At 40.8% G+C, this 24,379-nt stretch overlaps 1 protein-coding gene and 1 long non-coding RNA gene across 5 annotated transcripts in view; one reads left to right on the forward strand and one right to left on the reverse strand.

Annotated features, from left to right (window-relative positions):
* PDS5B (PDS5 cohesin associated factor B) overlaps positions 1–21,815 on the reverse strand; it is a 132,651-nt gene extending 110,836 nt beyond the window's left edge. For 2 of the 4 annotated variants that reach the window (XM_030042548.2, XM_030042547.2), the window contains exon 1: positions 21,654–21,807. The gene's annotated coding sequence lies outside the window, so the exon portion shown is untranslated. Of the gene's footprint in view, positions 1–21,653 lie in introns of all 4 variants that reach the window. The other 2 variants (XM_030042545.2, XM_030042544.2) reach the window with 2 other exon arrangements.
* Positions 55–14,888, forward strand: LOC115353318. Its single transcript, XR_003927542.1, has 3 exons — positions 55–178; positions 8,502–8,506; positions 14,878–14,888. It is a non-coding gene; the product is annotated as an uncharacterized LOC115353318 (long non-coding RNA).
* Positions 21,816–24,379: the final 2,564 nt, after the last annotated feature.

The following is a 24,379-nucleotide window of genomic DNA, read 5'->3' on the forward strand; positions in this document are numbered from 1 at the left end:
GTCTAGATTGGATATTAGAAAAAAATTTCTTTACTGAAAGGGTTGTCAGGCATTGGAACAGGCTGCCCAGGGAAGTGGTGGAGTCACCATCCCTGGAGGTGTTCAAAAAACATGCAGGCGTGGCACTTCAGGACATGGTTTAGTGGGCAGGGTAGTGCTGGGTTGATGGTTGGAATCGGTCTTAAAGGTCTTTTCCAACCTCAACAATTCTATGATTTTATGATTCTCAGTCCCTTTAAACTGATGCAAGTGCAGATTGCCACCTAATCCATCCTAAGTTATGCAAAGTTCCACTAATGTAGAGAAGGAAGCTGAGTTAAAAGCTTTACTTAAAAGCAATTAATACAAAAGACAGTGAAAAAAAACTAGACAGCATGTGTTAGGATAATTAGAAATTATTAGAATTTTAGAAAAAGGCTGTACCAGGACAGTTACAAGTCAAGAATGTAACAAACGAAATAAAACTTCCTTGCCATTGCCTTGATATTTTTATTTATTTATTTAAAACTTTGAAACACTTCCTCATAGTCATGACTTTCCTGAACGGTGAATTCCAAGTCAGGCACTTTCTTCCTACTGACCTCCTGTACACACAGGATCTATGTACACTTCAAACTTCTCAGAACTATAACATCAGAAATTAAAAAAAAAAAAAAAAAAAAAAAAAAAAATCAACCAGAATGCACAAGAAGAGATGGGCTAGAAGCATGTTTCATAACAGGATGGTATAACCTGCCGTAATTGAGTCCTCCTGACCTAAGCCAAGGTCATTCTACACTGAAGGAGAACTGGAACATGAAATACAGTCATCCACCCTCCCGCAGAAAATATCCCAACATGTTTTGTATTCTTTGGTCCACATCTCACAGTAACAACAGATTTTGCTCATCTTTACTAATCTTTTACAAAACAAAAAGTTAACATTGACATTTCAGTAATTTTTGTCAAGAACACATACAGCATAATGCAACTTTATTTTAGGAAATGGGGAAAATATGACAAGAATGAACATAATCAGACATCATTCAACAGGCATGATATGCAATGCACTTCAATAGCTACACAAAAGCCAACTCAGTTTCTGTCATCTTCTCTGTACCTACATATACACAACGGTTGAACTGAGTGCTACGTACTTGGAGTTAGTAGTAAAAACAGATAATGAGAAAGCTGGGACAGAACAAAACTCATTGAAGTAACTTTTTCTAATACTCCAAGGAAAATATGATACCACCTTTATTTATATTTCTTAATGCACTGTCATGACAGTAAGTCTAGGACTCCTCAAAAAACACACAGAAGACATAACCAAGTTCACTCTGCTTGCTCTTTGACATAGGTATTCCATTCTAACTTTCAGATGGGATGATGTTATATATCATAGCTAAATTACTTTTTACAGTTCATCACACCAGAAGGGAGTCTTGCTCCCCTGAATCTGAGAATGCATAAAAGCATCAGATGCTTTCCTGGACCAACTAAACTCACCAACTCAGAGAAACAAGCCTAATTGTTTCTGAAAAGCACATGACAAGCATCAAAGCTAACTCAAGGGAAGGAACAGGAACTAAGGGAACTGGGGAACAAAACTCCCCTTTCCAGTTGCAGATAGCTGTCAGATCAGATCAACTGCAGTGGAAACTTGATTAGAACATGGTGATATAGTCTCATTTGGAGCACATTTGAATTATTTCAAAGACTGAAACTCATATATTATGGTCAAGTTGAACTGTCCAGCTGATTATGTTCAACTAGCATGCAACCAAGCTTTTAAGCTTGAGGGGCATCCAAGGTCTGGGTTTGAAATTCAACATCTGTATTGTGTTTACATGGCAAGGTTTTGGTAGCAGGAGAGGCTGCAGGGATGGTCTCTGTGGGAAGAAACCACGGGCTGCCCCCGTGGCAGACAGAGCCAGTTCCAGCCAGCTCCACACCAGACTCACCCCTGGCCAAAGTTGAGCCCATCAGTGACACTGGTGGCACCTCTGTGATAACATATTTAAGAGATGGTAAAAAATGCTGCACAGCAGCTATGATAGAGAGAAGTGAGAAAACTGTGAGCGAAACAACCCTGCAGACACCAAGGTCAGTGAAGAAGGACAGAGAGGAGGTACTCCAGGCACTGTAGTAGACCCCCCTGCAGCCCATAGAGAAAACCATAGTGATGCAGGTTGTCCTCCTGCAGCCCATGGAGGACCACGTCAGAGCAGATATCCACACTGCAGGCTGTGGAGAGGAGCCCATGCTGGAGCATGTTTGCTGGCACAACCTGTGACCCCACAGGGGACCCACACTGAAGCAGTCTGTGCCTGAAGGACTGCACCTCATGAGAAGGGCCCATGCTGGAGCAGTTCTTGAAGAACTGCAGCCCATGGGAAGGAGTCACATTGGAGACATTTGTGAAAGACTGCAGCCCTTGGTTAGGACCCACGTTGCAGCAGGGGAAAAAAGCATGAGGAAGGAGTGGGAGAGATGAAGGGTTATGAACTGCCTACAACCCCTCTTCCCTATCTCCCCTGCACTGCTCGACAGGGAAGGGGGAAGGTAGAAGAGTTGGAAATGGAGGAGTGAAGTTGAGCCTGGGAAGAAGGGGGGTTGGGAAGAAGGTATCTTTAGTTTTGTCTTTGTTTCTCACCATCTCACCATCACAGTGATCTCCCTTTATCATCTTGACCTATGAGCTTTTTTCATCTTATTTTCTCCTCCATTCTGTTGAGCAGGGGGAGTGAGAGCGCAGCTGGGTGGATGCCTAGCAGCCAGCCAAGGTTACCTAATAGCTTGTCCCCCTCAGAAGTGTAGAAAACACTAAAGAGGAATTAATTTTCTAGAGAATGAATACATCTAATCTTATAGGACCAAAAATTAATTTTGAAAAGGTTCAGTGAAATACCCTATTACTTAGGCCATAAGGGACAAAGAATAACAAACCTTTTAAGCTTCCTATGTAATACAAATTTGCAGATCACTCCTGAAAGTTTTTTAGGATTAATGGTAAGCTTTACTAGGGAGAAGGGGGGGGTCATTTAAAAGAAGTAGTAAAAAACAAAACATATCATTCAACAAGAGAAAATTCAATGCTAAACTACCCCCTTGTAAAACAGTTATCACTTCAACCATTACCTAAATAAAAAGGAATTAGCTTGTTATATCCCACTGCTAGAAGTTTCTGCTCTTCTGGACTGCCAGTATAGCTGGGCATACCTAGCTCTGTCAAAAAACTCTGTGTTGAACCCTTAGTAGGATCTAGGATTTTTTGAGTTGGTTTTTTTGTTTGTTTGTTTTTAACCTGATTCTAGCCAAATTAAAGTCTCCATGATTTCACTTAACAGTTACACCAGCTCTTTCAGTTAACTTCCGTCAGGGAAAAGGAAGACAGTGACAGCTAAGAACAGCAGCCTTGAGGCCAGCTGTATCTAGAACATGTTCAAGCATGAAAAACCATAAGCCAGTGAAGTGATATCCAACGACTGAATTTCAAACAGCTTTTAAAATTTGTTTTTAAAGATGCACTGTCTTGTGGAACACGCTGGAAGATGACAAGCATTTTGAAAAGGGGCAATTCTTTGAAAGTTTCTTTGAGATTCAACAAGAGACTCAGCTGATGGGGGGGTTGTTTTGTTTTGGGGGGGTTTGGGGGGGTGTTTGGGTTGTTTTTTTTTCAATTTTTAACAACTGAAACTTTAGAAGTTCTCCGCAATGTTTTCAGAAATCCTTTATTATTCCATATACTCAGTCAGAAAGTAAAGAAAAAGGAAAAAGCTCACATGGATACATTTTTTAAGCCAAGAAAACACTCCAGACACTAAGATGCTTTGCACCAGCCAGAATGTAAGCTTATTAACTAATTGGCAATATCTGCACTGTTTCTGCTGTTATACAAGAACAAAAAAAAAAAAAAAAAAAAAAAAAGGAGATAAATGTAACAAGAAACTTCAACAAATATATAACAAACAAATGCTAATACTAATACATAGGAATAAAAATCATGATTCAATCAAGCTTTAGTTATGTTAAGCAGTACTATAAGCTAAGTCAAGTCTTCGAAAACTACAAAGAAAGTAAACCATCTTAAGCTAATATAGCATTTAAAATATGAATTCCACTCCTTGTACAGAAGGAGATGATAGATAAAGTAAGACTTAAGACGTCTAGGCACTGCTTCTTTCAACACAGAAGCACCAGAAGCAACTATAACTTGAAAGACTTGAAATCAGGAACCAAGAGCAAGTCTGTAGAAGTACATTGAAAAATGGTATGTATAAAAAAGCTTGTCAAATTAAAAACTAAATTATACTGGGGGGTGGGGGGTGGAGGAAACTAATACAAGAAAAGAAACAGAGACAAGAAAGAAGACAAAAGACATACTCTTTGTCCAATGATAACAGGAAAATTAAAGCATGGAAAAAGCAACAAAAGTAGAAGTTGCATTTATTGGACACTAAAATAAGATGGATTAAAGTCATCCACCTCCTGTGACAAAAGTTAAATCAAAAGACTGTATTTAATATAAAATTATGACTATCAGCTAGACCATAGATGGAGAACAATTCATTACTCTAAAGAGAGTTAATTAGTAACGAGTACTATTGCAAAAATTTGGTCAAACTCAAATAAATAAAATATAAATTAGTAGTTCTGTACATAATAGGCAGGACCCGATAGCTACTCAGTTCCAGCTAAGTTTACTGACAATGATATTAAATATTAAAAGATTCAATATTCAGATAGTTTCTATATAGTACATAATTTTTTATGAGTAGTTTAACTACGCATACTCTACTTGCTCAATAGTGTAAAACAGATTACACACAGGCACATAAAACATGGATTAATATCTTGCATATTAAGTACCTATGCAATATATTTAATAGGTCAATAAATATCATCACAGATGTTAAGTCAATGATCTAAAAGGAGGACTTAAACCACACTCCATTTAGTTGTATTTTGTTTGGATGACAGTTCACGTTGCCTACGGTGATTTAATTAACTGTGCTAATCATTAAACAAACTATGCCTTAACATACATGAAGTCATGTGTCAACGGTACTTTTTCAGAGATCCATACATGCGTTTAAATCTTAATCCTTCAAATATTTTTGTAGAAATCTTTTCCAAGAGATAAAGCAAGCTTTAGCAAATCAATTCCTATATTCCTTGCAAGTCTGTCTCCTGCCTTACTATGGCCTCCTCTTTAAAATCCAGCATCCAAACATGAGGACGTAGATCACTACAAAAAGTGATCAACTTCACAAACTTCATCATTCTTATTTTTCAGAACTTTCACTGAACTATACATAATTACCTATGTAGTTACATCTTGAGACCAGTATTTTTAAATTATGTATACAAAACTTAAGAAAGCTTACAGAAATTTGACCTATACAAACACTTATACTTTTAAATCCATATTTGCAAGACATTTTACAGTGAGCTGCTGGGAATAACACTGTCTTCACATTCACAGTCCTATTAAAAGTCTAAGCGAATTTAATAAATTGCTGGCACAGAAGAGAGTTGTAATGTGTAGAGATTTAACTGTATGTGTTTACACAGTTCATCTCACTCCAACGACAAGAAAGTGTAGCCAAGAAAAAGGATTTGCAAATACTCATCAACCGGTTCTCCACTATCAAGCAATATGACCAGTGGCCTCTCACTGTCATAGGCCATTCCATCATCAAGAATACCAAGACAGTTCAGAAGACCCATGAACATTTTCCCCAAATTGTCTCAGGGAATATTGCAAGGAAGTCAAATCTTTTTCATCTCGTAAACCACAATACAGAGTTCACTCCAAAGCTCTGTTCCTTTGTCAACATACTGTTCGTCACTTCTTTTTATTATTTATATCCAGGTTTTTTTTTATTTTTGCACCCTCACTAGGTAACATCCTTGTATGAATAAATATAAACCATTACAAATACTTTGAGAGCACTAACTTTGCTTCAACAACATCGCATGTATGAAGACATTGGTCAAGCTGTAATTTCCACGAAAGATGCAACAAGGTATTCTGAAGAGATTACTCAGCAACTTACAGAAGTGGAAAAGGCCGGCATCTTTCTACTTCAGCAGGATTATTAATAAAACACAAATAATTTAATGATTTAAGCCAGTTAGAGAAAATCTTTACATCCTGGTAAATTCCTGCTGTGTACAGCTGATTGACAACAATTTATCAAGGTGAGAAGTGACTTAGGTGTTAAAGACTTTCATTATATAAGTACCACTAAATTAAATCTATTTCCATAATAAATCTACTGCTATAACTTGGCTATAAAAAGCCACTCCAAGCTGAAACTTGGCAGTTAATTTTCTGCTGTTGAGTAAAATAGAAAACTTTAGAGTGTTGGATGAAGTGTGCTCATGTAAATCCAAGTCATTTTTCATACTGATTCAGATATAATGTCTAGATGAATACTTTCCATTCTCTTTTAGAAATGTTATATTGCTATACTATTTACTTAACTATCATTACATCAAGTTACTAGTATTATTCATAGTATCAAGAACATGTTAGCTTCCTATTTCTGTAAGGCAGCACTATACATAGTAAGGACTGATACAGGAAAAATTTACAGAAACCTCTAATTAAAGGTCTTCTGGAATGGAGAACCAGATAAGGCAAAAGTAACACTCTCAGCACAGCAAGTGACATGAAAAATACTGGGTTTCACTACAGAAGTCTCATTAACGGCAATCCTTTGACAGTCAATACATAAGTAATAACACCTGTTTAAATTAGGAAACACTACTTTGCAACCTTCCATTAGAAATTATGGCAAAGCACATTAAGTTTCTTTATTAACATATTAAGTAAACACTTTGCGGAAAATTAACAGATGTGCAGGTAGTAACTGCAAGAAAAGATCTTTTCACAATACACAGAGGATTTGGAGGATTCAGGAAAAGAACTAACACATAAGAATAAAGAACAGAACATTAAGACAAGCCGTGGTACCAAAGTCAGCATATGCCTGCTTAAAAAAACCTTAAGCAGCTTACATAGAATATAGTACTCACCCTTGCAACCAGCAAGGAAATGATCCCAGGCAAGTCCCCATTTCTGCTGCTAGGATTTTTTCAAACTTCATTAGAGAAAGTCTCCCCAAAATTAAGCAAGTAGACAGTATTCAGTATCAACTTATCTCAGCATACAGCTCTCTCCAGTGGTGTTGCAGACACTTGCAGCTTCTACAAGGTATGTGACCCAACTTGTAAATTTCAGCATTTTTTCAGATGTGATTAAAAGCAATGATGAAATAGCCTTTTTTTTTTTTTGCCATTTATGAAACAGCATTTTTACTGAAATAAACCCAGTTTAAAAAAAAAAAAAAAGGATGAGAAACTATATAACAGAATTCACCACTAATCCAATCAACAACCTAAGGAAAAACAAAATTGCCTGTTACTGTGGGATCTCAGCTTTCATACTTCTACCCAAGACTAAGTAATATGGACTGGAGGCATTACAATTATAATTTCTTGTTTCTGTGCATGGCTGCAGGAAAAGAAATGACAAGGAGATAAAAGTTGGAAGAATACAGCAAAAGATTCTGACGGAGAAAGAAAATAGTAAAAACATAACTGAACAAGGAAATACTGGTTAAGATTTTTAAAAAGTGTAATTATTTGTTTCACAAAGTGGAAAAGAGTGTAGGCTGACAAAATAGTATGTTAGTAAAATAGACATCTGCAATATATTTGTCAGCCACATACTAGGGAAAACATTCCACCTCATTGCTTGTTAGGTGGTCATATTACGCAAGTGTACTACATAAAAGCTTAAAAAAAGGCAAGTGCCTAACAAGCAGACTATGACCAGTCCTCAGTGTTTAGCATTGAAGGCAAATATGGGAAATTACAAAAATGGCAATATTGCAAAACAAGTACAGTAAGTCATTTAAATCGGCTTGAACTTAAATTTGGTTGGACAAGAACATGGCAGTTTTCACCTAATACCCTTACTAAACATTTCCAGTCCTGTAGTAAGTAATTTATTTTGCTCTACAAAAATAAAATTTCTTAAGGAAATGGAAAAAGAACGCATAGAAGGAGCTGCAAATAGGCAGGATGTCATTATACTCACAAAATCAGAAATGTCGTATTGGATGTACAGCTTGGATGTAGAGGATTTTGTGAAAAGATAACACTTTTTTAGTGGGGAGGAGAAGCAGGGAGAAAAACAGGTGCAGAGAATACAGGTTAAGTTTCATCAAGTCTGAGAAAAAGCCATTAAGTTTTTGACAATGACCTTTTCACCTTAACCTTCAAAGGATGAAACCTTCTCACGTACTAACGGTCACAATCAAACACTATGAAGTTTAGCTACATTAGAGAAGCTGCTAACACTTCTTGTTACATTTTCTTGACAGTCTCCATTTAAAAAAAAAATTCACTCACTTCAGCTTTGACAAACTTGAAATACTTATATATCCTATGTAAAGGATCTTCAGTTGAGTGTTAATGACTCAATCATGTCCAAGAATAAATCCAAGATGAAGTAAACTAAACTCAATGTATCACAAATCTGACAGTGCTGTCTAAAAAGATGGTAGTTTCCCTCTCCTCTAGAATACAAATATGAATTTAGGAAACAGTACTCTTTAGCATAAGAGTATTATAATATATTCTTTGCCCCCAAGAGGACTTGCCCAAAGCTTCTGAAAAGCCATGATACGCACATTCTCTACAGACTCTAGATTTTAATAAAGCCTACAAAAATTGTCTTTATTGATTATGTCCATGCCTTGACAGCCTATACTTCAGAAAGATTTGAATAGAGTTTACTAAAGAATGCAGTTGAAAAAATACCTAGAGTCTACATTAAAGGGATGGTCTAAGCAAGATTAAAATTTAAGTGCATGTATTGACCTAACTCAAGAAATCAGACTTCTCCCATCCTTCTTGCTAATGTTATGACTGCAACAAAGATAAAAAAATTAAAAAGTGAACTCAGTTGCTCATACAGAATACTCACACTAATCAGTACTAACCTGAAATGCCAGTGTTTTGTGTGAAGGCACACTACTTTGAAATAATAGTGATGAGATTTGAAAATAAAGCATGGTAATTTAATTACTACAAACAACACTCAAGGAGAATTATGCAAGATTGCAAAGCGCACAAAAGCCCATGGAGTTCACCATTGGTGAAGGAAGACTCATTTCATACATTACCTCACCTTGACATATTCATCTGGCTTCATTAGGGGATGCCTTTGAGATACTCTTGCCTTTCTGGTGCTGGCAAGAAATCTGACATACTGGTGTTTAAAATACGTTTGTCAAGGGACACATGTGCAATCCTGTTTATACCTCCAGAAAAATGGAGAGTGTAACTCAGTGAGCTCTGAGTATCAGTTGAGACCGTAAGAATAAATGTTCTGCACATCTTTCAGCATTTCACAGATAGTGAAGCAATAGCACATGGATCAGTCGCAGGATAATTCTGCTTCCATTCTACCACATGAAACTATCACACACATCAACATTACCCATACAGGTGATTTTCAGAAAGGTAAGAAATGTTCACAACATTCTGTCCGTACATTTGAGCTATACAATACTGAGGAGAAGCAGTGAAATTTGTCCATATGAGCCTCCTCGTTAACTATTACTGCATCTGAGAATACTGCTGTCAGTGGGAAACTTGGAATGCAAAAACTCTTCTGTCGAGAAAGCCACATGCACATACTTGGATGACCAGAACCACCCTCTATGTCACATTTAGTCAAGATACAGGTTATTCTCCAACCTATATACACATGACAAAACTTAAGTTTCAGAAACAGTATCGCATAAATATGTAATCCCACAGGCTATGATTTTGCCAATATTCGGAGACAATGAATGTTTATATTAAATTGACACACGCAGTCTCTCTTTTGAAAGGCACAAATTGAAAGCAGAAGTGATTTGGAGATGTATACAATTCCAACATGGTGGTCATGGGCAATGTTCATGCCAAAGGAACAAAACTGAGTTTTAAACTGTCTGTCCCCTTGATTGGGGTGCAAGGCAAGTTTCCATACTACTAAGTGAATTCAAACAACCACTTAGTAAAAGTTGTAAGTAGTAATCAGAGCCCTCAAGACAAGAGATTTGTACCACAAGGACTGGGAAATACAGCAATAAAGACAGAATTGGAGCCAAACTGAGATGGCTATTGTAAACAAACTCAAAAAAAAAAAAAAAAATTGGACTTCAATACCTAAAACAAAGGAAAAAAAATAGTACTACTGCACAGTAATGATTGGGTATCAAGATGATACTGAAATACCCTAAAAAGTCAGCTGAATACCAATTTTCAAAGAAATAGCAGGTAAAACTTCATTCCTGTGGCAAATGGTAACAGATACATTCAGCCAGAAGTTACTGTGTCTACACTTAAGAACTTCACATTTTTAAATCAAAGCAACTGCATAGACACTATGTGAGAATTCATGAACCAGTGTGGTAAGCAAAGCTTTTTAAAGGTATTTAAAAATTAAGGTGTAGTACACTTCAATTTTAAAAATTTAAAATAACTTTAAAAATTAAGGTGTAGTACAAGAAAATAAAGGCAGCACTGTCAGTAACAACGCAGAGCAAAAAAGTAATACTGCCACTACAGCTGCACTACTTTGATATCAATACTATTTCAAGAGCTTAGAAAAAAATCCGCATGCTAAAATAAAAATTTTAAATACAGGGATAAATGTAACTTAAGGTTATCATATTAGCCTGGGACAATTTATGTTTGATCAGTCTGTGATAAAACAATTTGCACTTCCCTTGCACTGAAAATCATTTATTATGTAAGCACTAAAGTGGAAATCGTAGATGGATGGATGAAGCAATGGATCAGATTGTCAAGCAGTAAAACACTGAAATAAAAGATTATACTTAAACATTTCTGTTTCTCTAAAGACTGCATTTGAACCTCCAAACAAGAATACAGGCTGCAAGTCTGAAATAAAGTCAACTGTAAGGAGAAAAAACAGGTGGTTGAAGGGGGGTCCTAGGCCTAGCTCAGGCATAGAAAATCACCGCAAGACTATACAGTAGTGCTATACAAAATTAGTTCTAGACAAGGTCCTTCAAAAAACAAACAAACAAAAAATCCACAAAACCAAAACCTCAACATCTAACACAGATTTTAAAGCACTGGCAAGAATACTATGTACAACTACCAGCACCTATCATCAAGGTAATTTAAATTGGAACAATTGTACAAGAAGTCTACTACATCAGGAGAGCATATCTACAGAAACAACACAAGACAGTTGGAAGGATAAGTGGAAGAGGGGCAGAAATCACTACGAATAGCAGAAATACTGGAAGATCCCACCCAAAGAAAACAAACTACCTTAAGACAAAAAGCTCAAAAATAAATAATTCAGGCAATGAAGAAAAACTGATAATTAGAGTATGACTTCTAGTTTTTTAAATTAAAGTTTTGGAACAACTTTCTGGTCAATAGCTGAAGCAAAATATCCAAATAGAATATGGCAGACCTCGATCAGTATATGAAGGAGATTAGTATCTTGCTGTTGTAGGCTGCATGAATAATTATTTGAAAAAGCAGGCCTTTCACTCTGCAAAATACTTTTTAGCAGAATCACTAGAAACACTCACAGAAAGTTCTTAGACTGTTACTCCAAAACAAGAGAACTGACAACCAGCCTAAGTATCAAAATTTCACAATATCACTAGTCTATGGTTGTGATTTTGACACAGTCCTCTTTTAGCAGGGAAGATACTTTAAGATTCAGTAGGGCATGAATGATTTGTTTCCTTCCTCCAACAGTTGGAAAGGAATGGGGGTAAGGAAGTAGGAATTAGTTTTCCTTTACATGAACTCTTATTTTCAAAACAGCATAACAAATATAAAAAAAGTCATAAAAACCTCAGGTATCTTGCATTGCATTGTATTAGAAGGCTAATGTCTGTAGTATTTATACACAAGGGGAGAAAACACACAAGAGTGGCGTGGAAGCCATGGGGAAAAGAAGGGGAACATGACAGCAGAATACAACTATAACAGACAGATATCAGGTACAAATCAAGTTTAATCACTGTATTGCCCCTTGGGAGGAAACAGCACTTGGTATTATTTTAGCATACCATTTATTTGGCAAAAAAATGCCTTACTGAGCCTTACCGAGCCTTACCATGAAAGTTTTCACTCTTACCAAAAAAAACCACCACCAACAAAAAAAAAAAAACCCAAATCAAAACAAAAAAAAAACCCCAAACATTAAGAATACTAGCATGCTACCACAGAAGCAAACCAACATTTTGTAAAATTTCACAGATGGACAACCAATACAAAATTGCTTTAATAACAAATCAGCATTTATATACATAAATGAGACTCTCTTCATTCCTAACTTTGTATATAGTATTAAAAAATACAAAATTAAATGTCTCACACCCAGTTGTAAATGATTCAATACAGAATTACTAAAGATCAAACAAAAAATGCCAGTGAGATGGACTGAATTGTAAGACCTGAAAGAAAGCATGAGTATTGTACTGCAAAGTCAGATGTTGTGCTAAATAACACTGCATCCACTCCTAATCAATATGAATTACAAACAAACACTTATATTAGGGCTGCATACAGAAATCTTAGTACCAAAATCACATTCAGCTGGGTGTTTTGCAGATAGAAGTTGTCTACCCAGATGGCTTATACGAGTTTAGCTTTTTTTACCCAGTTAACTAGAACATTTTTATTTGCTTTTTGCAAAACTTTGTGACAGAAAACCATAGACTGAAAAAATAATTGTGTCCCTGAAGACAGAGAACGAACCCATAATTGTGATTACAAAGCACAAATTAGATGAAGACTTACTACAACCAGGTAAACTAAGTGCATTAGTGGTAGGTTTTTAAGACCATAGGACTAGAAGAAACTTCAAGTGACAGTCTATTCATCTGCTATCATACAGGAACCTACCAGTAAGATCACTTTAAAAAGTTGAAGCTGAAGACTCTTTTGATGTTTCAATCTGCAAAGTCTAACTTACCTTTGACATTTATCCCTACAGTCAACTAACATGTAAGCTCTCTTTGCCAATAACCTATTCACTCCTGTAACTTCTTTTAATAGTTATTCATCCCTTAGAATTATTTAGCCCGGTGGGGTTGTGTTTTCACAGAAGGGTTGAGGTTGGAAGGGACCTCTGGATGTCACCTGGTCCAACGCCCTTGCACAAGAAGGGTCGCCTAAAGCTAGTTGCTGAGGAGTGCATCCAGATGGCTTTTAAGCATCTCCAAGGATGGAGGCTCCACAACCTCCCAGGGCAACCTGTGCCAGAGCTTGGTCACCCTCACAGTGAAAATGAGTTTCCTGATGTCCAGAGGGAACCTCCTGTGTTTCAGTTTGTGCCCATTGCTTCTGGTCCTGTCACTGAAGATGGCCTGGCTCTATCTTCTTTGCACCCTCCTTTCAGAAATTTATATACACCAACACATTTCAATCCTGGCTTAGGTACAAACAGGAGTGTATGTACTATTACAGCTATGCTAACCTTCTTGATTGAAAATTTTCAAACTCCGTGGTTTGTTTTTCCTTTTGAAATTCATGCTTAATATTTAGTTATCCTTCAGTTGCAGCTCATCGCTCGCATTACGACATGAGGAAATGGAATGAAGCTGTGTCAGGGGAAGTTCAGTTTGGACATTAGGAAAAGGTTCTTCACCGAGAGGGTGGTCGGTCACTGGAACAGGCTCCCCAGGGAAGTGGTCACAGCACCAAGCCTGTCAGAGTTCAGGAACATCAGGATGACACTTAATCATGCAGTTTAGCTTTAGGTAGTCCTGTAAGGAGCAGGGAGTTGGACTTGATGATCCTCATGGGTCCCTTCCAACTTGAGATGTTCTGTGATTCTACGACATATTCACTGCATAGTGATAGCCAAACTCTTTGCGCGCACTAGTATGCAGGTTATGCCTTCACTTGGCATAACTCACAGATCACTCAGATCTGTGCTGATACATAACAAGGCCACACACCTCATTTTAATAGACTGGATCACTTGCTTACAATACCCCCATACCACACCACCCCCCAAGAAGGACAAAAATCTACCCAGGAGAGAAATCTAAAGCGCATCAGCATTAACAAAAAAACCAAACCAAACCAACAACCAAAAACCCTACACACACACACCTACTGGTCTATGTTCCATACATAGAAAGTTAGGAACACAAGTAAAGCCTATAAGAGATAACAGTAAAAAAACTCAATAGAAACTACTCTTTACTCACTGTTAAAAGGATGGGGTTTGCAACTGAAAGGAGCAAGCTTTAAAATATTAAAAAATAGAGCTGCTTGCACTGTGACTGTAAGCATACAATCAAGATACCACAGTTCAGATAGTTCCCACCTATTACTTAAGGTACAAGAACCGTTCATGTGCACATTATAGGTTGCTGTCTCCCAATTCCCCTGAAGTTAGAAGGTTAACATAGCCAAACCTCGAGATTAACAAACATCTCTGGTAAATCCTGTTGACAACTGAATCCATCACTAATCCACCTGTCCGCTCGCAGCCAGATGTTGCTGTTTCTTTAGCAGAAAAAAATGGAATTGTCCACACCTCAGCCAGATTCTCAGCTAAAGAGCAGTCTGTCTTAATTAAGACTTCAAGACAAAAAGCTCAGCTTAGCATGGAAACGGCCGAGGTACGGACACACTTACTTCTACCAACTCCACTGCAGGGACCAACAAGCTGTATCGGGCAAATGGAGTAGAAAGTTTAGGGGCTATGGAAAAGGCATGCAACCGAGAACCAAAGTTAATGGGAGGTGGGGAACAAACCCCCAAAACCACCTCCTCAAAACCCCACACATACTCCATACACCACAGTTTAGGAACCTCAAGCCTGGAAGTCTAAAAACTGTTGAACAAGGTGAGAGAGGAAGTAGGATTTACTTAGACAATGAAGGATTGGAATCAGAAGTCTGAAGAGGCATGAGGACAAACTAGACAGAGAAGTCACTAGAGAGAGACCAGAGCAGAAAGATCAGCTGTGGGAAGGGAACATACATACAACAGAACTCAGTCCTTTCTACGACGTGCCGTACAACGTGCAATCATCATATGCTTTTCTACCAATAACAAGCATTTGTAAGAATCCACTGAAAAGCTCTTGTGCCTCACCCCACTTAATGCTGGTTAAAAGAGAAAGAGTTATTGCTACTAATACCATTCCATTAATTTAATTAGTAGTAGCTACATGTAGCTAAAGGTTACAACCTAATGACTCACAGGAGCACCTCCATACAGTTAATTTGTGTAATAAGTTTGCTTAAAAAGGAACAGCAAAAGTATTAAAATAGTTGCAAAATCAGTTAAGAGTTAGGAAACATCAGAATTAAGGTTTCTTATACAGTATTAAAGACAATACACACAAAGGAGCTGATTTACCTGATCCTTCACCACCTTCTTTCATACCACAGGACTTCTCATTCAAAGCAAAGCAGCTACTCAACTTTTCTCCTTGCAATTTAATGTGTGTCCCTTATGACACCCTATTTAAACCATGCTCTGGAGAGACTTAATTTCCTACTGGGCTCCTGTACAGGACTCACCACTGCAGTATGTTAGCGTGCCGTAAGAATTAACTTGTTTTCACAACACTTTCACAAAATTATCCATAAAAAATGGGTATTCTTCCCATTTTATAGATGAGTAACCTGAGTTACAAAACGAAATTTACGAGCAATCCCCCAATTTTTGCCTGCACAGTTAGAGAAATTTAGGGCACAACTTTTAGAGTACACTGTATTATCCAGCACAATGTCTGAAACTAAAGCTTCTGTTGAGCCATGCAGAGTAGTCAGGGTCTAGAGCCTCTCTCCCAGGAAATCAACGCACTACTAATAAGCTCTTGTGGAAAGTGTGGTTTAAACAGACTTATCTGGGATCACAAGAAACTGACAGAAAGAAAGAATTCCCGTATTCCAAAGTGACATTCAATCACCCAAATCACCAGATATGCTTTCCCTTCCCACAGTCCCCCGTCAATTCATTTCACATTTTCCAGCTTTTGGAAAATATGTCAGCCAACTTTGATAAGCAGCTCTAATACCTAAATACAGCAAGTTGAAAAAAACTATATATAAATCATAACTAAAGACTAAATAACTAAACATGTACTTATGAGAACAGAAATGAATTAAAGCTGTTTCCTATTTTTAAAAAGAAATTGGAATTTGGATATTGTTTTAAGGCATTTTTATATGTAATATAGAAGAATAAGGGGGCAATGATCCATTAAGAAATAAAGTTACTCTAAATGTGCTCATATATAACACTGTACAAACACCCTGATGGAGAGTTTACTACAGGCAACATTTGTAACTTGGAGAAGACGTTCTAAATGTTTTGAGTTCTCAAAGTGCAGATATACCAGCCATTAAAAATAAGCACAGAATATTTCTTTCCAAAAATTGTGCATGCATGAAAATCTCTGTTCTTAATTCCCTCAGTTACAGAAATGCTTCCAAGAACTATGGATTGCATAATCTAAGCTGGGCAAATGGAAAGGAAATGCATCTCCTACTTGCCATCTCTCTGAAAAACTCCCTCACAAATCTTCTGAAGAGTTTACCATTGGGCTCATTCATTCTTTCTTTCATTTCCAAAAACCAGGAAAGCAAAATATTATAGCCTTATTGTGACTAGTTCATACTTTCAGAGGAAGAAAACCCAATGTAAACTGAATTATATACCATGAATTAGGTGTCCACAATTTGTCTCCCTTAGACCTTTGAAAAGCTCTGGATGGCGCATAGAGTATCCATAGACATCATGCCGCACAAAGCTTTCGCAAACTGAAGGCATAAAAAGCTTTGTTTCTATGTACAGGAATGAACTACATACAATGCTTCATACTGAACTGTCAAACAACAAAATAATTACCAGAGATAGTATCACACCTAATTGTAAGCCACCTAGCACCTCTGTACATTTTCCCCATGAAAACTCTTTCGAATTAAGTAGGTAGATGCAGGGGAAAAAAAAAAAAACCAACCCTGAAGATAGTAAAAAGTTTCCATAAAGTATCTTCTGCTCACTTTTCATAACTGACAACTCATCTCAATTCTTTTTTGCTGAGAACAGAAACCTAACAAATGCAGAGCCAAACAAAGACTTCCCAGAAATCTGATTGTCTTCATTGAAACTCTATATCCAAGTATCAAAGCAGTACCAATAGAACTTGAACAGTAAAACTCAAGCTGGCTCAAAGATGACATACAGAAAGTTGCAATGCAGATTTTTTTTTTTAAAGACTTCCTCATGAGCAGTATGTTTGCCCTCAGTGTGGATAACTGTTCATTTTTTTTTCCACCTTCTTTAAAAAAAAAAAAAAAATTAGTTGTTGATTTTGTTTGGGTTTTTCTTCCCCTCCTTTCTAACACTTCCAGAATACTCACTCTTGATGTTGAATTGAGCTATAATGCAGATACACTGGGGATGTCTCGGAGAGAACCAGAGGCTGCTTTGAAAGAAGTTGTGGACAACCAATTGGCATACTTACACAAAAGGTGGAAAACCTCACTCAACAGTTACTTTCTAAGTGGTTAACAATTATGCTTTAGCTGAATCTAGTCCTCCTTAAAAGACCTACAAAATGTAGTTTAGGTGACTACACAATGGAAGCAATTAAGACAATAATGCTTTTGACTGCTTTTGACTGCTAACTTCGTGTCTTCTTTGTCCATTAGAAAGTGTGCAAGCGAAGCATCTCATTTCAGCAGCAAAAGCATCCACAAGGATTTCTAATTAAGTCAGAGAAAAAGTACACACAGTTAGTATTGTCTGGAATCGATCTTTAAAGAACAGGGTCTTAAATTAGAAAACCCCAGATGGGGTCCTGATCCCTGGTTACGGTACTACCATATAAATGGTGACAGACACAAGATGATTAGTACAAACACGCCCATCTGTTCCCAATGAGGTATGGCGCTTTTCTTATTTCTTTAAGCATATTAATACCAAAGTTGTCATGTGCTAAAATAACAGGGCTGAAGATCAGGCAGTATAAAACAAGCAGAATTATGCAGAATGTTCTTCCAGTGCTTGGGACGGGATGTGAAAGAGTAAGTTCCACAGATGGGGCCAAAGTAATGGAGGTCTTAATCCTCAGAACCTACTTCAAGGACTTCCTCACACTTCAGAAAAGGTTGAAAAGCAGTATATGCAGAGACACACAGTAATAACCTTTAAAAGGAGCAGGGGTGTTAACATTTTGAGTCTTAAAAACTAAGTTAAAATATTAGTTGTACTTCACAGAACTGTTTCAAGTTAGATGTGTTAGAGTAATTACTCACATTTATAGCACTTTTATTGTAGAATCCAAAATGTTCCAAAAAGCTTTAGAAATAATGACTAACACTAACTTGCTAAAATAACAAAGTTTCTTTTCATTCATATACTGTATTTTTGATATATTTTACTGAAGTATCAGAATTAAGCAGAAAAAAAAAAAAATCAAGCTTTCTGCAAGACTACATTCAACTGAAGATGTCACCAGCGGAAGACCAATAGTTATGTAATTTACATACATGCACAGTCTTAACTTTTAGGTGTTGAACCTCTGAAGACAAGGAGAGTTGTTTATTGGTTGGGGTTTTTTGTGGCTTTTTAAGCATATATTTTGCAATTCTTTAAAAGCCTGCACATGATTCCTTCCAGGATCTGTCAATGCTGTTCAACTAGTCCAGAGGATCTACAAATCCGGTAAATCAACACAACACTTCACCACCAAGGACTGTCACACTAACACATCCTTTTAAAAAAAAAAAAGTTTCCTCAGTTTTCCCTTACCGGTTAGTTTCAAAACTGACCGAAAGCCTCCAATATTCTCTGTCTTTCCAAAGATTATTTCAGTTTGCAGTATTGACATTTTGTGCTAACAGTAAAAACACCATTACTTTAGAAACTTGTTAAAAGGAGTATGATACACTACCTTACCACTTGTCAGTACCACACACCAGAACTACTTTTTGGTTCTAATAAAGGAACTTGTCTGAAGAAGGGCAGGGTGGACTATGTCAAGAGAGAAAGGTATGTATTTGGGGTAACTATTATTAAGGGAAAGGTATATTAGCATGAAACTGGTAGGGAAAAATAATGAGTTGTAATACCATATTTTCCTCCATTTCCTACTTTGCATGCTTTTACTATTCACATTTTCTTATTCATTGCTCCCATGAAAATTCTCCTTGTGCAACAAGTAGCCTTTATCACCTCTTCCACACTCAGGCTTAAAGAAAACCTTTAAATGAAAATCCTTTACTAAAAGCCTTCTACAGATACACATACAACCTCTTACTCTTCTGTATGAATATAAACTGTGTGACTGAAGAAAGAAAGAGACAGAGAGGAAAAATGCATAACCTGAGAGCCTGGTAGAAAGCAACGTATCCCAAAAGAAAATGCATCTCTTTTGATCTACAGGAGGCAACAGAGCCTCCTGCTCTAGAGCCAAAAAATGGATAATGCCTGAGGTCATGCCTATATTTCATTACTATGCTTTTCCAAATGCTAGTAATGACTGTTGGTTTTTATATTTTTAATTACAGCTTAATAATGACTTAGCTGACTTGCTCAATTTAAGTCCATAAATAAGCTTGCTAGATACAGCCTAAATCCAATATTTATATGGCACACAGGAAAAAAAAAAAGTACAAGCTTTATACAGATATGATTTTCCATTTTAATTTGATCTATTTAGCTATTTCATCAAAAACTGAACTACAGTTTATCCAGCTTGTATAGTAACTAGTAAAGGGAACACAAGAGACACATAGGCAAATACTACCGTATAAGAACTGTATTATAAAAAACCCAAACAAAACACCACACACATAACCACACCACACACCTTTCACACCTCACAGTAATAAAGTACAACCTTGCTTCAAACACAGACACAAGATGTCATGCAAGTACTAAAGTACTAAACTACTTTCTCCAGTAGTGCACGCTTTCAAATGCCGATGATGAACACGATGCATACACCTCCGTTAAACTATCTTACCTGATTGTCTGTCACTCACCGTTTTCTTTTAGGGTAGTCTGAGCATAGCATACATTCAGCTGTTTCACACGTTTTTAAGATATTACTTCACACAAGCAGATGTAATATTTAGAGCATATCTATAATGCATACAAGACATACAAAGCAAAATTTCCATCAACTGAAAGCAGAACAATTCCACTAGTTTGGAAGGGGAAAACCTGAAGGAACGCACGTCACCTTATCTCCTTCCCAAAATGTGATCTGACACCCATTTTCAACTATAAAGCCACTCAAATTTTCAACAGTCCTTCTACTGCATCCCCACCACAGAGAAATCAATTACAGCCAAAGCACCTACCCAGCAAACACAAAACAAAGACCAACACGAGAATACTTCAGCAGTTGTGCTAAAAAGGGAAAAGAGGACGCCTAACAAAATAATCACAGCTCTCAGCAAGCAACCGTGCAGGAAGCAAACATAAAAGTCAGAATACGGCTTGCACGACAACATCCAGCTCTGTAGGAGCTGGTCTGCTGCAGTTTAATTTTCCAGGATTGTTCACCGTCATTAATTGTTGATTTGTTTTGAAGAACAGATAGTGATTTATTTGCAGCAGGATGAAGTTACATACCTAGATTCCTGACTAGAGGCTCTCAACGTAAACAATACATAACCTATAAATTAACCATTCTCCATCTGGCAATTCAGATGTAAAATTCATAGTTTTCCACCTACCAGGCGGCGGCAACTACCCCCCCCCCCTTCCTTCCCGAGCGCTTTCTAACAGAGCCTGATGCAAAGTGGGAGGGAAAAAGAAAGGGGGGGGAAGGAAAAAAAAAAAAAGCCAGCATGAAAGAAAAGGCTTCGCACAAGTAGGGACCCACCAAACCGAGGTCCTCGGCGGCCGCCAGCTCCTCACGGCTGAGGATCACTGCTAAGTGCGGAGCGGAGAGACCGAACCGGGCGGAGGCGGAGGCCGGGGGGGGGGGGGGGGTGTCCCCTCGCCAAGCCCGGGCAGCCGCGCGAAGCGGCGGGAGCCCCGGTGCAGCCCGAGCGGGGACTAGGCCGGCTGCAAGGGGCAGGGAGGGGACACCCGAGGGAACCGCGATCGCTCACCACAACGGCCGAGCAGCCTCCCTCCGCCTCGCCCCCCCCCCCCCCCGCCGCCGCCTCCCGCCACCGGCGCTGAGCGCGCGACACCGCCCGCCGGGCCACCTGGGGGGGGGGGGGGGGGTGTGTGACCTCCCCCCCCCCCCCCTCAGGCCCCCGCCCCGAGCGAGGGGGCAGCGCGCAGCCCAGCCAAGGTCACCCCCCTCGCGGGGCCCCGGGGCGTTGGGGGGGGGGGGGCGGCAAATTTAATTTGTGACGCCGGCCACGGGAAAGGGGGGAGGGGAGCAGCCCCGCGAAGGGGCGAGGGGGATGGGAAGGGGGGGAGTGGGGGCTCCGCCACGGGCCAAAGGGAGGTCTTCTTCCCCCCCCCCCAACCGCTCCCCCTCCTCCTTCTCCAGCGCTGGCCGCGGAGCTCGGTCCGAGCGGGCGCCCCCTCACCCCCGCCAACAGAAAAAGGGGAAAATGGAGCGGGGACGGGGTGGGGGTAACCGCGGCCGAGGGTGCCGGGCTCCTTACCCCGCCGCAGTCCGCCTCTCCTCGCTAGTCCCAGGCGGGTCCGCTCCGCGCTGCCGCTGCTCCGGGCTGGGAGAGGAGCTGCCGCCGTCGCCGCAGCCAATCGCCTCTAACCCCCTCCCCTTCCGCAGCTCGCCCCGGTCCCCCTGTCGGCTTCAAAATGGCGCCAACTTGTCTCCGGCTGCTCCAATGGAACCGCCGAGGGAAGCGAAGGGGGCCAGAGCGGGGCAGCAGCGCCCCCTGCCGGCCCGCGCAGCTGCCGCTGCCGCTTACCGCCGCCGCCACGGCGCGGGCACCGGCCGGAGCCGCCGGTCACAGGGCCCGCGGGCCAGCGATCCCCGCCAGGGCGGCCCGCCGCCCAGTCAGCCCTGTCCTCCGCGCCGCCGCCGGCGGGAGGCGCGGAGCACCGCTGACAGGCGATGAAGGCGGGGTGTGTGTGTGTGGGGGGGGGGGGGGGGGGGTGTTAAGAGCCAGGACCCCCTCCCCACGCGTGCTCGCACCCCGGGGCCCAGTCCGGCCCTTGGCTTTCCAGCCGGGGAAACCCGCGACTAAGGCTGCCTCCCCCGGAAGACCCTCGGTAGCCGCACAAGCACCGTACGAATCCTTTGCCGAAAGCCAGGAACTAGGTTTAAGAAAGGCGACGGCGGGATTGCCGGGCTGCAGCAGAGCACCTCGCTTCAGCGGTCCTTGGCCGCGGAAACTGCAGCGCTTGAGGAGAATCGGAGCCGGGGATAACGCAAAAGGGCCCGGGGTCGAGAGAGGGGCGGGCGGGCGGTTGACAGGCGAACTGCGGTCCGTTTTCTGCTGGTGCGCCTCGCGTGGACGTGTGAACCGAGTTATTCCCCCGAACGACACAAATTATTGAAGGATTGTTGTAAAACAATAAGGAATAAAGTTGCTTAGCTGCGGAGAAAGAGCAGGAAAAGTAGCAGAAATCGCTCACCAAACCCTTCGGTTTTGCTTCAGTGAGTGCAAGAGTTTCAGGGGCGCCCTGACAGGAAAACGCAAACAGAAAAGTGATGTAATTTCTTCTCACTGCGACAGATAATATGCTGCGTTTATGAACGACACATCGGAAGAACATGGGAGTGTTGAGAGTATTATGATTTAAAAAACATAAGTCATACTCAGCAGACCTGTGGAAATGCACTCTGGGCTTCCTCCAGTGTGAGAAACATACTTCAACAGCATGTTAGCCAAGACATTGTAACTAGTATTTTAAACCTTTAAATGAGTTCCCTCGCACTTTCTGAACTTGCTAACACATGTAACCAGCTTGCCTTATTTTCATTCAAGTTTTAAACTAAGTTAAAAGGCCTCGTCTTGTAATACAGGCTACATCAGTCCTACCAGGATAAGTTGCCAGAACGATTACGTAGAAATCACTTTTCAGGCCCCAAAACTGCCCTTGATTATGTTTTGGGATGAAATAGGTTTGTCCCGCTCCTCCTGAAAACAAAAGTACTACTGCACGGGCAGAAAAGAGAGGAATACTTTGTCCGACAATTTTATATTTATTATCGGGAAGGGTCCTGCACTTGCAGTCCCAGGTATAATTTTTTGGCGCAGGCTGACCAGTTTCCCCTCAATCCCCCCACCGCCATCTGTCTGGCCCTACCGAGATATAAAATCTTGGGGTTGGGGAACACATCTTTTTCCTGTGCAGCGCTCGCACGTGTGTGCAACCAGCAGAGAAGTTAAACACTCGTAGAGCGATTGAAATTGCAAAACCAGGTGCATAACTCCGAGAGTAGCTAGCGGGCCGACGTACTTCGTACGCGAACGTTTCGCTCCGTTTTTACCGATGGAGCAGGTTGCAGCAGCGCCTTCAGCTCCTGCCAGGACGCCTGGAGAGGCGAACGCTTCGAGAAGCAGAACGAGGTGCTGTGTAACGGAGGCCCCCCGCAGTTACGCTCTGCCCTTTTCTTTCGCGCCTGCACTGAGACTCTTTAAAATTTCAGAAATCGACATTTCGGAGGTAATTCTTCACATCCTCGCCCCCCCTCCCCGCTTTTTTCCACCCCCTCTGGTTTCGCCCCCGCTGCGCGGTGCTGGCCGCGTTACGTGACGGGCGCTCGGCTTGCCGGCGCCCCCGCCGCAGTAGCGTGCGCGGCCCTCAGGAGGGAGCCCGCCCGACACCGCTCCTCCCGCCGGTCCGGGGGGCCGCTCGCTCCCCTTCACCCCGCCGGCCCCGGCCGTTCCCCCGCGGCCGGTTCGCCCCAAAGGGAGGCAGGTGGGAAGCGGCCCGCGGCGCCCGCCCCGGCGGCGGTTGGTGACGGCGGTTGGGCGGCCGCGCCGTGAGGAGGCGCCGCCGGGCTGAGGGAGGCCGAGGCCGAGGCCGAGGCCGAGGCCGAGGCCGTCCCGGCGCCGCGAGCGGCAGGAGGCAGCATGGAGCTGCCGTTCCTCAGCGCCGGCGAAATCCGTCAGCTAACCGGCAAGCCGCCTAAGACCTCCTTACGCACCCGTTTGGTGGCTTCACTAGACGTGTTGCGCAGGAGTTTCCTCAGAAAATAATAAGAAAGTGTTAACGACCGATATTCTGCCTACAGGAGGGAGTAACACGTACCCGGTGCCTTTTCGGTGCACTTTTCGGTCCTAAAAGAGAACAGCTCTGCTGTGCAATCTGTGCAAGCACTGGCTATGTTCCCGAGGGCAGACTCGGTCTCTCCCACAAGAAATGTCATAGAATCATTGAGTCACTAGGTTGGAAAAGACCTTTAAGACCATCA

Source organism: Aquila chrysaetos, chromosome 19, assembly GCF_900496995.4.
Source record: "Aquila chrysaetos chrysaetos chromosome 19, bAquChr1.4, whole genome shotgun sequence".
NCBI classification, from domain to species: domain Eukaryota; kingdom Metazoa; phylum Chordata; class Aves; order Accipitriformes; family Accipitridae; genus Aquila; species Aquila chrysaetos.